Source organism: Eutrema salsugineum, unplaced genomic scaffold, assembly GCF_000478725.1.
Source record: "Eutrema salsugineum unplaced genomic scaffold, Eutsalg1_0 scaffold_3, whole genome shotgun sequence".
Lineage (NCBI taxonomy): Eukaryota > Viridiplantae > Streptophyta > Magnoliopsida > Brassicales > Brassicaceae > Eutrema > Eutrema salsugineum.
This window is the reverse complement of record NW_006256756.1, coordinates 4,453,013-4,467,216: the sequence shown is the minus strand read 5'-3', so window position 1 is coordinate 4,467,216 and position 14,204 is coordinate 4,453,013. Positions and strand designations below refer to the sequence as shown.

General features: G+C 38.9%; 1 non-coding gene across 1 annotated transcript; it reads right to left on the bottom strand.

Moving 5' to 3' along the window:
* Nucleotides 1-12,781: 12,781 nt before the first annotated feature.
* Nucleotides 12,782-12,888, bottom strand: LOC112085624. The gene has a single exon (XR_002898925.1). It is a non-coding gene; the product is annotated as a small nucleolar RNA R71 (small nucleolar RNA).
* Between the last annotated feature and the right edge of the window lie 1,316 nt (nt 12,889-14,204).

Genomic DNA, 14,204 nt, shown 5'->3' with positions numbered 1-14,204 from the left:
AGATGAAAGAATGCTTCTCTATTGATGAACTAAGAGTTGAACAATCTTCTCTAAAAATCGCATAAAACGACTGTCTTCGAATGTCTTCGGGGTAAATAGAATATTGTTAGATCCAACCGTTGTAATGTCTACAAACCAAGTGCCTTTTAAAGCTGGTTGAGTCTTCTATTAGTTGTCCAATTTTAAGGGTGATCAGACGGTGAGAATGTCTTCGTCTCTCTGTGAGAGTTCTTACGGTCTGAATTTATCCAAAATAGTATTTTTGTTCCAGTTTGCATTTCTTGATCCCAAATTACCTGAAAAATATTTTAAAATCCGAAAACATAGAAATCCTTTGAAAACCTTTGAAAATGGAATAAAAACACCTGCAAAATATATAAAAGTGATCCATAAAAATGGTCAAAATCCGGTGTTATCAACTCCCCCAGACTTAGACTTTTGTTTGTCCTCAAACAAAACAAAGGCCAAATCTCGGTGAGTGGTTTGAAAACGCAGGAACTAACAAAATATCAGAGACCAAAATTCTAGACTAATATCAATCATTATGCAGCAATTGGGAATAGCCTAGAAAATTCTCATAAAAAATATGGGCATAACTAGTCCGTTAATCCATCATGCGGAAATCTATTGCACTTAGATCTAACTTCCAGTCAACTAGCTCTTAACATTCATTTAAAATTTCGGTGGTTCTCATCAAAGAAAGTATAAGGAAGGCGATCTAGGCTAGGTATCAAAAGGGTCATTCTAGGGGTAAGGCCTAAAGTGTTTATGGGTTACCTGAAGATCTGGAAGATGCAAGATATTATGCAAAACCGCAAGAGATAGTGAAACTGTTGAATTCCACAGTTTCCAGTCACGTTCTTCTTGCCATAAATCTCTGGTCTTCTTCCTCAGGTTCTCTCCTAACTTTGTTTATCTTTCAAAATAATAGCTCCTTAGATGAATAGTGGTTGCCTTTTTTCTCCAAATAATTTCGACATTCTAAGACTCATTAGGATTTTTGTTTCCCTTCCTTTCATTCTCTCTCTCTCTTTTTTTTTTTTTTGAAAGAAAGGCGTAACACCTTTAGATATAGAGTCATAGAGAGCACAAAATTACCAATAAGAATGAGTTATCTGAGGCAATATAAAGCTTGATAAGGTTTCTGATACTCTTCCTCCCCAATTCCATTCAATCTTTCTCTTGAGTGACTGAAAAATGCGTCGTTTCTCTTCTCTCCGACGTTTTTACACATATCTGCTGATATAAACTAAAGAGAGAATGCATGAGGTTTGAAAAAAAGGGGTTGGGTTTAGGGTAAGGTACCAGATAAAAAAGAACTGGCCATCTAGGACGACAAAGAGTGGTAAAAATGAAGAAAAAGACGTCCTAGATGTATATCTCAATGCCTGCCTATAATCAGTGATGATAAAATTAAATATCAATATTAAGGTCAGATAAAATGAGCTAGTATATCCTGTCAGAAAGCATCTCCATGTATAGAAATTTTCTGGTGGGAGTTCGTAGTGCAAGTAATCTAGTTACCGTCTAGTCTAGTGCTAACCACAAATGAGCTATCATGTGTAGTGTAGAAGGATGCATGTCTAAATCATCATAGTTTTGTGTCAAACATTCGTGAAAAATACTAAAAGTGGCATAGGTTACATATTAAAATTTAAAAAGTGCTTGAAATTTAAAAACAAAGCAAGAAAATGATTAGTACGGATAGGCATCCTCCCCCAGACTTAAATCACACTATCCCTAGTGTGAAAAAGTTGGTGAGAAGATGGTGAATAAAAGCGAGATAGTCGAAAATAAAATAAGAGAAAAGAAAATGATGATAGAACCGTGATGGTGGTCAAATGACGATGAAGTGCTGATCGATCAATCTTCCTCTAATGTGTCTCACTCGAATTGGTGCTGCTCCTGCAGGAAGGTGACGACTTGTCGAAACGTCGTCCCTGTCTCTCAACTCTGCGCTCCAGGTCAGACTGTGTGCGTGATGATGTAGATGATGAAGTATGGTCGGTGGAAACTGATGGCTGATAGTGATCACGTACTGCAGCTGCGTCTTCTTCGCCTTAGCCACTATGTATTTCTCGATAGTGAGTGGCAGACGAGGTACAGAAGGTAAAAACTCATCAGGTCCCGGAGTCCATCGTGGGCGTGCTCCGTTACACAGTCTCGGGATTGATGCTGAAGGTAAGCAAACTCGGTGCTCCTCGGTGCCAGTGTAATACTTGTAACCAAACCTATCTGGATCAAAAATGGCACGAGAGATAGTGTGACAAGAGAGATAGATTAGATCATACCAGACGTTGGGAAGTGGATCATCAGATGAGAAATCGATTCCTATAGCCTGTAGTATGGCTGTAACAGTGCTCCCATATGCAGTAGTAGCGTCCTGAAATCCATGTAAATCATGCTTCACCTTCACCATGTTATGTGCTATGATCCAGGCAAAGCAAGGGTTGTCCATAAATGGTGTCTGAATTGTAATGAGTTCGGTCTTCAGAACACATCCCATGTTGGCTCTAGAGAAAATCGTGTGTGCTAAGAGTTTGTGCACAACTCTCACTACAGGAAGAATAAGAAGGGCTGACTTGGATCTCCCGCTTTCATAGACGCCATGACCTATTTCTCTCCATAAGTCAAAATCAGGTTCTTCTTCAATGTAAATGCCATCAGTGTATGGAACCTTAAGAGCTTCACAAAGTTTCGAAATGGTGAGTGAGTAAGACTGTCCGCGGATAGAGAATAATAAAACACCGTCAGATGCTCTAGGGCTCCTCCTCTTCGTGTGGTGGAGGGTGCCGGTTGCTAAGAACTCGCGAACTAACTCGCATAAGTTGGAAGGTTCAGCTCCATGTAGGGTCTCAGCCTAAGTGCATCGATGTACCAGATGACATCTTCTCTAATCCCAAGCATCTCGAGTGTATGATAATCAGTGCAGGGCGTTAGTTTGATGTTCAGCTTCTTGAAGCGCCTTGCATAATTGACTCTTGGGTTAATCTCCTTCCCAATATATCTGATCTTTGGTGGCTCGGGAATCGCATGGGCTTCTCTTGAGTGTTGGAGCAGCCTCATCACTCGACCTTTGTTCTCGTCTGGCTCGGCTCAGCATGTACTCTCCAAGAGTACTATCATCGGGTATTACCTCAGAGTTGTCACCAGTGCGACGGCTTCTTCGAGACTCATTTTTTTCCATTTTCCTACAAGACAAAGTAATTCTCGGAAAAAGAGTGAATATGGATGCTGAGTTTAACATATTAACGATCAGGGATACAAATCAGAGTATCAAGAGATTAGTTAAAACTTCAAGCAAGCACATTTGATATCATGACCAGATTCAGATTTTGTATGTTTGTGACACAAAAATTTTCTAAAAAATAGGTTTAATTGAGCAATTTCCATGTCAAATCCATAGGTTACCTAATACTAATCACTAATCACACAGGATTTGATCAAATTCATCAATTTTTCTGTTCCAAATTTGATTGCTTTTTGTTTACAAAGCATGTAGAATCCAAATTTTAAAATTCTCAATTCCTCTTAAGCTAGGTGTTAAAATCGATTTCCAGGCAACCTAGAAGACTAATCCATTGGTCTTAAGCTATCTCCACCACTAATAAACCAAGATTTGGGCTTTTCAAGAAAACTCTAAATTCCAAAATCAATTAAAAATGGCGAGTTTGAGCTTCATACCATGCTGGAAAGAGAGATTTGATGATAGATTTGAAATCAGCTTTGAAAAATAGTGAGGTTTGGTCCAAGAATTTCTTAAAAAGCTTAAGAATTGAAATATATGTTCTATCTCCTAAATCTCCAAGTCTTTTGGAAGAGAAGAGAAAAAGGAGTTTTGATCCAAAAAGTGCGTTTCCTTTCTTTAAAAAGCGTTTTTGTGGAAAAAACTTTTCGAGAATTCAAAAGCTTACGGAAACTTACATCACTTGTTTGATATGCAACCGGGAATTAAAAGCTTACGGAAAATCAGAATGAGCTGTCCCGGGAATGTTCTGAGAATTTTCGGGGATCACCGGAAATCTCTGAAAAGTAACGGGAATCAGAGGTCCTGTCTCAACGACCAACGGCCGCGGTCAGGTGACGCACGACCGCGGTAAAAAGAGGTCCGGCTGCGGTCATATTCACGGTGCCGCGCTGGATTGTGTGTTGGCTGCGGGTCGGTTGGTCGCAACCGCGGCCCATTTTCCTGCGGCCTTCGTCCACCTTTCAGTTTTTTTGCCGGACCGAGCAGCTAAAAACTCTTCTTCTTTTTCGGTTTTTCTATTTTTCAGATTTTTGTGTTTTTGTCTTATAAAAGTATCTGAAACTAAGAAGAAAAAGAAAACATAAATTGTAAAAAGGAAAAGAAAACTAAAAGAAAAATGTACCTAAATGGGTTGCCTCCCACTAAGCGCTTTTGTTTAGAGTTGTTTAACTAAAATCAGGCTTAAAAGATCAGGCTGGATGAGGTGGCAATCCACTTGATGTGCCTTTATCATTTTTGGGTGCTGGAGGTTCGGCTTCTTCTTTTTGTAGCACCAGCTTCTTTCCTTTACTCTTCTTTCGAACTTTAACGTTGTTTAAAACCCTTTTTGTGTTCTCGATCAGTTCTTGGATCTGTTCCTTACTAGACTCTGTTGAATCTGGTGGAATGATGATCTTGATTTTTGCAAAAGGTCTTGGCTTCTCCTTGTCTTTCTCCTTTGGCTGTTTTCCTATGCTTGGAACATCGTCTGGGACAGTGGGATAAAACTTCTTGCGGTCCACATTCAGAAAGACAGCATGCCGGTTTGCATGATCGATTACTGTTCCTACTGTAGCTAGAAACAGTCGTCCGATATAAGTGGTCTCTCTTTGTCTTGATCCATTTCCAGAACTTGTAAATCTGCTGGAACAATCTTGTTCCCAACTAGGATTTGCAGGTCATGAATTGCCCCTTTGGTATCCCTTTGAGATGAATCTCCAAAGATCACCTTAAGTCAATTGTTCTCATATTTCTGGTGCATAATCTGATGAGGAAGAGGGTGATATGGTCGACGGTTCACCAGGTGTGGCGAATAGGGCTCATCTCGGTGGTGTGGAGGTCGCGAGTCTCCATGGTGGTGGTTCGGATTAGGGTTCCAAAGATGATGATCAAAATCACGTCTGGAGGGTGATTCACATGCGCAGGGAGCTTCACACAGGCTGCATGACCTTCGCTCGGGTTAGGGTTTCTCCTTGAATGATCCATGCTTCAAAAGTTTCTGAAACTAGGGCAAACAGAAGAAAGAATAAGCAGAAAAAGAAAAAGTTAGGGTGTTTATGAATTTGGTTTACTTCCTATGTTGCCTTGGCAGAAACTCGACATATATATAGTGTCTGCAGCTTCAACCTCCCAGGTTTAGACCTCCAGCGACTTCATGCCTCCCCGGCAATGGCGCCAAAAACTTGATGGGCTTGCGGGCCTAGGGTTGTTTTGTAACAAGCCCGTTGGTCCTCCTTAAGTTTTAAATTTATAAAACCCTAGTGTCTGCAAGTGCACAGATGTACGTTGTAGAACTTAGGGTGCGATCCATAGGGAGGATGTCTAATCTGCAAGAAACAACAAACTGGGAAGTAAGCAAAGTCATAAACCAATAAAAGATTTGAGGTTTTTGGTTAAGATCCTAAACTAAACCTAATCTAGTATTCACAAGAAATGCAATGCAGGATGAATTGTTAAAAGAACATCTAAAGCATATCGACTCAAATTAAAAACTCTTAAACTCATAGGTGGCGATTTAAACTTCTCCGGTTTACTCTAATCGATGTATGGTGGCATTTCCAATTAGCTTCCGGGCGATTTATCTTCATCTGTTTCTGGGAATCTGCATTGAACTAGAATAGACACATGTATGATTAACCAATTGTCGTCACCTTAATCAACTAATCTCTTAGATCTAGCAATTAACTCTCGCTCTCATGCTAAACTTAAGATCATGCATTGAACATTGAATTCGTCTGCTCACATCCTCTCTATAGGTAGCTTTCGACTCCTATAGCGACTATGTTCTTCTGAAGCTAGGTACGGATGATCTGATACAGCACTCTTGTGGCTCTGATCAATCCTAGGCTCAGAGAATAGGTCATGAATCTACTCTCATGCTTTACGAATAACTTATAAGAGATGAGATCCAGAATATGGCTAAGAACAATAGAAATCCTAATCGATATATATATGCTTAACGATATCTTCAAACAACTTGACTCTCTGGGACTAATCTACATGATGAAATGAATGATAAAAGACATAGAAGATGCAAAAGAATGAAACAGAAAAGTTAATAAGATAAAAAGGAGGAAGAACAATGGATCTGGGGAAGAATCCCCATCTCCATCGCCTAACCCTAGAAAAACAAAGTTTGGTGGCTCAAAATCTCATTACAGGAGCACACACCCGTTTAAGATTGCTAAACAATGTATTTATAGGTCCTAAGGTCTTCCAGGTCTCATTTAGGGCTTCTTTGAAGAGAAATGGCGAAGTGGGCTTTGATGTTGGGCCTTGTGGCTCGTCCTAAGGTCCACAGGGGGTGAGAGTCTTCCAGGGCAGATAAAACATGTGTTTCCCGCGGGACTGGTGAATTGGGTCAACTTGTTCTCCATGTATCGTTTGATTGCACCATTGGATCTTTGTGATGTAAATTGCTATGGAAAGCTGGTAGTCGTCTCTTGATTTCCTCCAAATTTGAGCTGGATCGGACGGTGAGAAAGTCTTCATTTGAGGTTGAACTTCTGACGGCCTGACTCTGAGCTAAAAATGTGGATTTCTTCCATTTTGCCATCATATTCCCTAATTTTCCTGAAAAGAGCCTTGAAACTACAAATACATGAAAATCATAATAAAAGATCCTAATACAATGTAAAACCTTTGAAAAAAGCATTTGAAATCAATGGTGAAAAGTGGTCAAAATGAGGTGTTATCAGCAGTGTGCGAGTGGCGTCAAAAAGTCTTGCTCCGGGTAGTGCTCCGGTTGAGAAGGTGTCCGGAGCAAAGCATTTTACCCAAATGAAACAGGTCAGTACCCAGTTTGTCCTTGGCTGACCCAATCCGGCTCTCAACCTATATATATGTTTTTGGGCAAAAACCCTAGACACCTTTTATTCTACTTGTAGTCCTTTGCCTCTTTTGTGAAAAACCATATTTGTTAAGAGATTTATTGAGTTTTAATCAGATTTAAGAGAATTTCTTATCATCTTATCATGACTTCTTCTCATCTAAACTTCTAATCATGCTTAACTTCTCATCTTGCAAAGGATTAAAATAGTTAAGTATGATTAGTGCATAGTTCTTTTTATAAGGTTCTAGATATGTAGATTAGGATGCTTAGATATTAGATTAAGGTGTATAGGAGTTAGATTAATCATTTTCCAATCTCTAAATAGCTATTCTTAAAGATAGATCTCTCATAATGAGTTTGGTATAAATCTTAGGCATTTCCCCACCCACAAGGTGTTCGATGAAATGCTTGAACAAGCTATTTAGAGGTTTATGCTTATCTCATCATGGGAATGATTGTTTGAGGTGTAAATGACATTTAAGAACAGAATATTAATGCATATTAATCTGTATTGCACTAATGGGAATGGGGTTTGAATGCTGATTAATATTGTGATCATTGTCTTGGGAAAGAAATGATCTTGCTTTGAGTTCTAAGTCAATTGGAATTATTTGATTTTTTGTCTTAACATCTTAGTTAAGAATCAAAAGCACCCTAATCCACTATCATGTCTAGAACCTTAGCTTTTATCATCTTTCAAATCATGATTTGCTTGTTTGCTTAATCGCTTTCCTAGTCTTAATTATCACGTGTTTGCTTGTTTAATTTGTTTAGATCACTTGTTACAACTCATTTACTATTTGAATTTGGATTAAGATTGGTTCATATAGAGTTAGTGTCTGAAACCATCACACCTGGATTGACCCTCAAGTGCTACAACACAAGAGGTTAACTGAACCTGTTAGGAGTAAAATGTTAATATCATTTCTGGCAGGAGAACATGGGATTACTCGGTCATTTTGTCTCAGAAGAAGTAGTGGCAGTGGAGATGAATAGAGTTGATAGCAGAATCCTGGAAATTTCTTATCATCCGGAAAAAGCCAACCATGTGGCTGATGCCTTGAGCAGAAGGAGAAGTGACGTTTCAGAGGCCAAGGAACGCAAGAGTTGATAACAACCATGGTAAGATTGAGTTTATGTGTTGCTTAAGTAGAGGATGCTGTCGCAGGATTGGAAGCATTAGACAAAGCTGATTTGTTGTAGAGAATTCATCAAAAGTAGTGGAAATGGGACTTATATGTATAGGAAATGTTGTCTTTGAGGGAAATGTTGAACTAATTTCATAAAATGAACAATAAAGAAAAAATAAGAAGAAATGTATACAATCCATGGATGATCATAAATTTAGGATATTAAAAGAAAAGGAAAGAAAAAAAACAAGATCTTATGCTCACATTAAATAAGAAACACGATTTATAAATTATTTTACCATGCAGTTTAGAATTTTTATAATTATATCTACACATAGCGTATATCATACTTTGATCTTATTATATAAAAGAGAATGATTCAAAGTTAGTAACTCACCAGATCGTGACATGTGTCAAGTTAATCGATTAGATTTTGACATGTGTTTAATAAATTTCAATTAGATTTTAGCACATGTTTAACACATAATATTAACAAAAATAATTAAATTTTATAATAGTTTCCTAATTCCAAAAGTTATAAAAAGTTGTTATGTTTAGATCAAGGAAATTTCAAAAAATTAAGATAAAAGCAAAGTTTTTTTTTTTAAAAAAAAGAACAATAATTTTTATAAAGAGTGAATTAGCTGAATAAACCAAATGAGCAACGAAATTAACTAAATGACCAAGGGCCCACCAACAAATATTAACACTGTGTTCTTGGTCATCGGCAATGACTTCTTTACCCTCCGATATTTTGCCCATGCCAGACATGAACAGAGGCTTCTAACGGTAAGTACAATCTATAGGGTGGCTAGAGATATTTGGTAGACTAGGGGCGATATTCCTGCATAAACGAGAGCCACATATTTTTTTCCCGCCGAAGAAGCATTAAATGCAAGGATATGCTGAAGATTGCTTCGACAATTGGGCTTATATGCGATGTATGCGTGTAAGTATAGGACACTAGGGTTTGTTAACCTGCTATATAAGGAGTTATCTTTGTCAATTGAAAAACGTCGCTGTTAAACTTCAAGAGCAAAAAAAAAACATACAGAGTAAAAGCAGATAAATCCAGAGTTTCTATTGAAGAAGTAGTTGACTCTCATCCAAAAGAAGGTAAGATCACGTGCTCTTAGAACGTATGTAATGGAGGTCCTACATTTATTGTCGGGTTGTATATCTGGAAAGATTGCTTTTATTACAACACTTATTGAATCCTCGTACTACTTTAATGATACCAGTGATAGTCTAGTAAATGTGTTAGTGATTATGTACTAAAAACTAGTGTTTGTCTCGTTATGAATGTCTCTAAATCCTATTGTGGTCTCTAACAGTTTTTTTTCATTGCATATTGAGCAAGAACTTGAATTCTCTTAGTGGTCACTTCTCTCTTTCAAAGGAAATATGAACTCCCAATGCATTCAACCTCTTTCTCTCATTTGTTCCTTTTGCTTGAGGACAAGCAAAGGACAAGTGTGTGGGAGTTGATATATTCATAAATTGCATCATTTAGTGTACATATTTAAGTCCAAATCATATCTCATTTGCATACATTTTAGGTCTTTAGGCATTGTTTTAGGACTTTAGAGATTTCATTAGGTCCAAAAGAGTTTTGCATGGTTTGGAGTGTTAAACAGGTGCTTATGGAGTTTATTTGGAGTGGAGAATGTGATTCAGATGAAGAAATGGAATTGAAATAATCAAAAATGGTGTAGAGGAGCAATTTTGAGGTTCTGGGCAAAATGATGTACTGATGGTCGAAGATTCTCGGCCAAAATCCTTCCTGCGGGTAGATCTCTCGGCCAAAAACACGTACTGGCGGTGAAGTTTCTCGGCCAAAAATCTCGGGTGCAGATACATCTCAGGAATCACGTTACCGGAAAGTCTTGCCGTCCGATTCAGCTATCAAGGTCTTCATGAAAGTTGTATATAATTGAGTCAAGAACCCATATTTGGAGCACTGAGCTGAAAGATATGGCTACCAGAAGACGAACATGTCTCGCCACCGTTTTAGACCGACCCGATGAGCTCCAAAGATTGCGAGGGACGATGCACTTCCAGACCGATTCAGTTTACAGGACCTTCATGAAGATTGAAGATATTTTAGTCCTCTTTCCATAACGTTTGATATCATTCAATTTGGAGCTATGAGAAAGAAGATAACGTTTCCGGAAGGGACACATGTCTAGAAGCCAATTTGGACCCGTGCAATGCACGTCAAAGTTCAACCCTCCAGGAATCCTTCCATCCCTTTGAAGCACTTGAACTCTTCATAAAAATTCTAGATAATTGAGCTGCCTTGACACTGGAGTTTGAATCAAGGCTTTTAGACCAGTATTCTAGGAGTTATGATGCACCAAACGCGGAGTGTTCCGAGAAAATGAGAAATGATGCGACTTAGGTGTGCGACTTGATTAACTCGCACCCATGAATGTTCATACTCTGGAAACAAGTTGCGACATTAGAGATGAGTGTAAGGAGTCTCTGAGAAAGGTAGAGACTTCCAGAATCAAATTTGACTAAGTCCACAATGCTGTGCGAGATAGGCCTGCGAGTTGGACATGAAGTGGAACCATGTAGCACATGTGTTCGCAAATTACACCGACTTGAGCCTGCGACTTGAGACTAAAGGAGGACCAACTCGCACACATATTGTCTCCAGAATGCGTCTTGGTTGTGCGAGTTGAAGAGAAGAAAGCCTGAACAGCACAAACACTCTCGCAGTTTACACCTAGATAGGCATGCGGCTGGGGCTGAAGGATTTAAGGTGCACAAGCCTGTTTCTATAGCTGTGCGACTTGGGCCTGCGACTTGGGAAGCACCTGACCATGTCGCACACTTGAGACATGACCCATTTGAATCCGGATCAGTACCCAATTTTTCCTGGGCTGACCCGGTCCGCAAGAGACACTATATATGCTTTTTAGCGTTTTTTCCAAGACTTAAGCTTTGTTTTCTCTTGTTTCTCTTTCCCCTTTGGTTAAAAAACGAGTTTTTTAAGAGATATCTCAAGGATTTAATCAATCTAAGTCTGTTTCTTATCATCTCATCTTCTTATCTTTGCTTCTAATCATGATTAACATCACCTCTTGCAAAGGAAATGGTGTGTTCATCATGATTAGTGAGTAGTCTTCTTTTAAGCTTCTAGGTGTGTAGATTAGGTTGCTTAGATGTAGATTAATGATTGTTTAAGCTTACATTCTCTTCTCCTCTCCACCCACAAGGTGTTTGATGAAATGTCTGAATGAGCTAACTTAAGGGTTTATGCCTTTGTCATCATGGGAATGATTGTTAAATGCATGAATGACATATTAGAACTGTTTCTTAATGCTCATTGATTCATATTTCACAAATGATGATTTTTTTTGAAAATGGACTAGTGTAGAGGTTAGTGCCTTCATGAGAGGATTAATCTAGATTAGAGTTCTAAGTTAATTGGAATTTGAGATCATGTGATGCTTGCTTTATCTTTCTATATAAAATTCAGTCTTTCTTAGCTCTTAATTTGATGCACAAAGAGGATGTATGGTCATTTTAGACTTGGAACTTTATGCTTGTTGATTGTTTATTCATCTAATGGAAATTAGTCTTGAATTGGTAATTAACAAAGGGATTTTTTTCATGAGAATGAAGTAATCTGATTTGGAAGTCTAGACTAAAGAATTGCAAGTGTTGCATTGTTTGCTTAGCATCATGAATTCACATTTAAAGCACCCTGATCAATGATCACATCTAGAGGTTTAGCTTTCTCTTTATTTGAATTTGAGTGTTTGTTTAGTTTCTCTTGTTTGCTTGTTCTTAATTACTGATTGTTCTTGTTTGCTTTATGTTTTTAGATCACTTAATCACCAACCTGTTTCATTAGACTTGGATTAAGAATTGATCCTCATAGCCTTAGTGTCTAGATAATCTTCATTTGGATTGACCCTCAAGTGCTACAACACAAGAGGTTAATTGACCTTAGTAGGCTAAAAACCTACTATCAATTTGGCGCCTTTGCCAATTAGAGAGTTTATTCTAGCATTAAGACTTTGGATCTTCTTGAGACCAAGTCATTTTCTTTTGTTTTACTGATTCCCTTTCAAGTGCTGTCTTTGTTTTCAGGTGTATGAACACCAGAAGTCAAGCAAGAAGACAAAGAGAAAGAGCTGTGCACATTGAGAGGTTGGGTATGGATCAAGGGCAACAGGCTCATGGTGGTAATGGAACCCACCAGGCTCAGCAAGAGGGTCCAGCACCACGTCCAAGAACAGTTGTGGGAGCTGGTGATGAGGCAAATGCTCAGGGTCAAAGACATGGGATTCAAGCTCCTACACCTGAAAACGATTTTGAGATCAAATCTGGCTTGATCAACATGGTGCAATCAAACAAGTTCCATGGCTTGGCATTAGAAGACCCATTAGATCACATTGACAACTTTGATAGAGTTTGTGATCTAACTAAGATGAATGGAGTGAGTGAGGACAGTTTCAAGTTGAGGCTATTCCCTTTTTCTCTAGGAGACAAAGCTCATCAGTGGGAAAAGTCTCTACCTCAAGGATCAGTCACAACATGGGTTTTCTAACCAAGTTCTTCTCTTCATCAAGAACAGCAAGGTTAAGAAATGAAATCTCAAGTTTCATTCAGAAGAACAATGAATCCTTTTGTGAGGCTTGGGAAAGATTTAGAGGGTATACCATGCAATTCCTTCACCATGGATTCTCAGATGCTCAGCTGCTAAGTACATTCTACAGAGGTGCTTTACCAAAGGTTAGAGTCCTCTTGGACACAGCTTCAAATGGTAATTTCATGACCAAGGAAGTCAATGATGCCATGACCCTTGTGGAGAATGTAGCTCAGAGTGATGAGCTTTATGGATCAGACTTTGACAGGAGTTCAAGAGATGCTGTGAGTGCTGAAGAGGAAAGGACAGGAAAGACATCTGGTCTCTCAATGAGAAGCTAGATAAACTTCTCCTAGCTTCTCATAAGTCAGTCAACATGGTTAAAGATGTGAATCATGTGTTTCAAGACACATTTCAAGGGGAAGACATCAGAGCTGAGGTAAACTTTGTAGGTGGACAACAAGGTTACCAAAAAGGTTGTACCTACTACAAGAATCACCCCACCCAGAAATTTCACTCTCACATCAATAACCAACAAGGTTTTGTCCCTCCCCAACAGCAAAGCCTCCAACAGAACTCAGGGAATAAGGATTAGGAAGTACATAACCTGCTCCAGCAAATCCTCCAAGGTCAAGCAAATGGTGCCATGGACTTCAACAAGAAAATGGCAGAGATTAACAACAAGGTGGATTGCACTTATTCTGATCTTCTAACTCAACTTTCAATCTTGGCTTCCAAAGTCAAGACTCTAGAGAACAACAAGGGCGACTGCAGTTCTCAAGCTCAAAGATCTTTACCAGGGACATCAGTTGCACATCAAACAGAATACTGCAATGTAATCCTCTCAAATGCTGAGAATCATGCTGCTGTCCAAGAAATTGAGGATCTTCTCCATGGCAATGTCTCAAGTGCAAAGTACCTGACACAAGATGATGAGGACGCCATCATAGAGGAGTTTGACTTCCTGTTCTGTGATCTCAATGAGGACATTGAGAAAGAAGGTGGGGAGGCAGCTTCTGAGATTACTGAAAGAAAGGATCAGAGAATGGTTCAAGGAAGGACATCTGATGGAGTCTCTAGCACTGGTTCAACAAGGGTGAAACCCAAATCAATTCCCAAGCTAGGTAATCCAGGAAAGTTCTCCATCTCATGCTCTCTTGGAAGTTTGAAAGTGAACAATGCTTTATGTCATTCTGGATCAAGCATCAGTGTAATGTCTTTAGACATGGTGGAGAGACTAGGGATCAAGAGTATTAAGTTTCACCCCATGTCAATTACCTTTGGAGATTCATCCTCAAAGAAGCCATATGGAATCCTTGAAGACTACCCATTAAAGATTGGTGAATGCACAGTTCTAACTGATTTTGTAGTCATGAAGATGAAAAAGTCCAAAGAGCTACCTCTTCTGCTTGG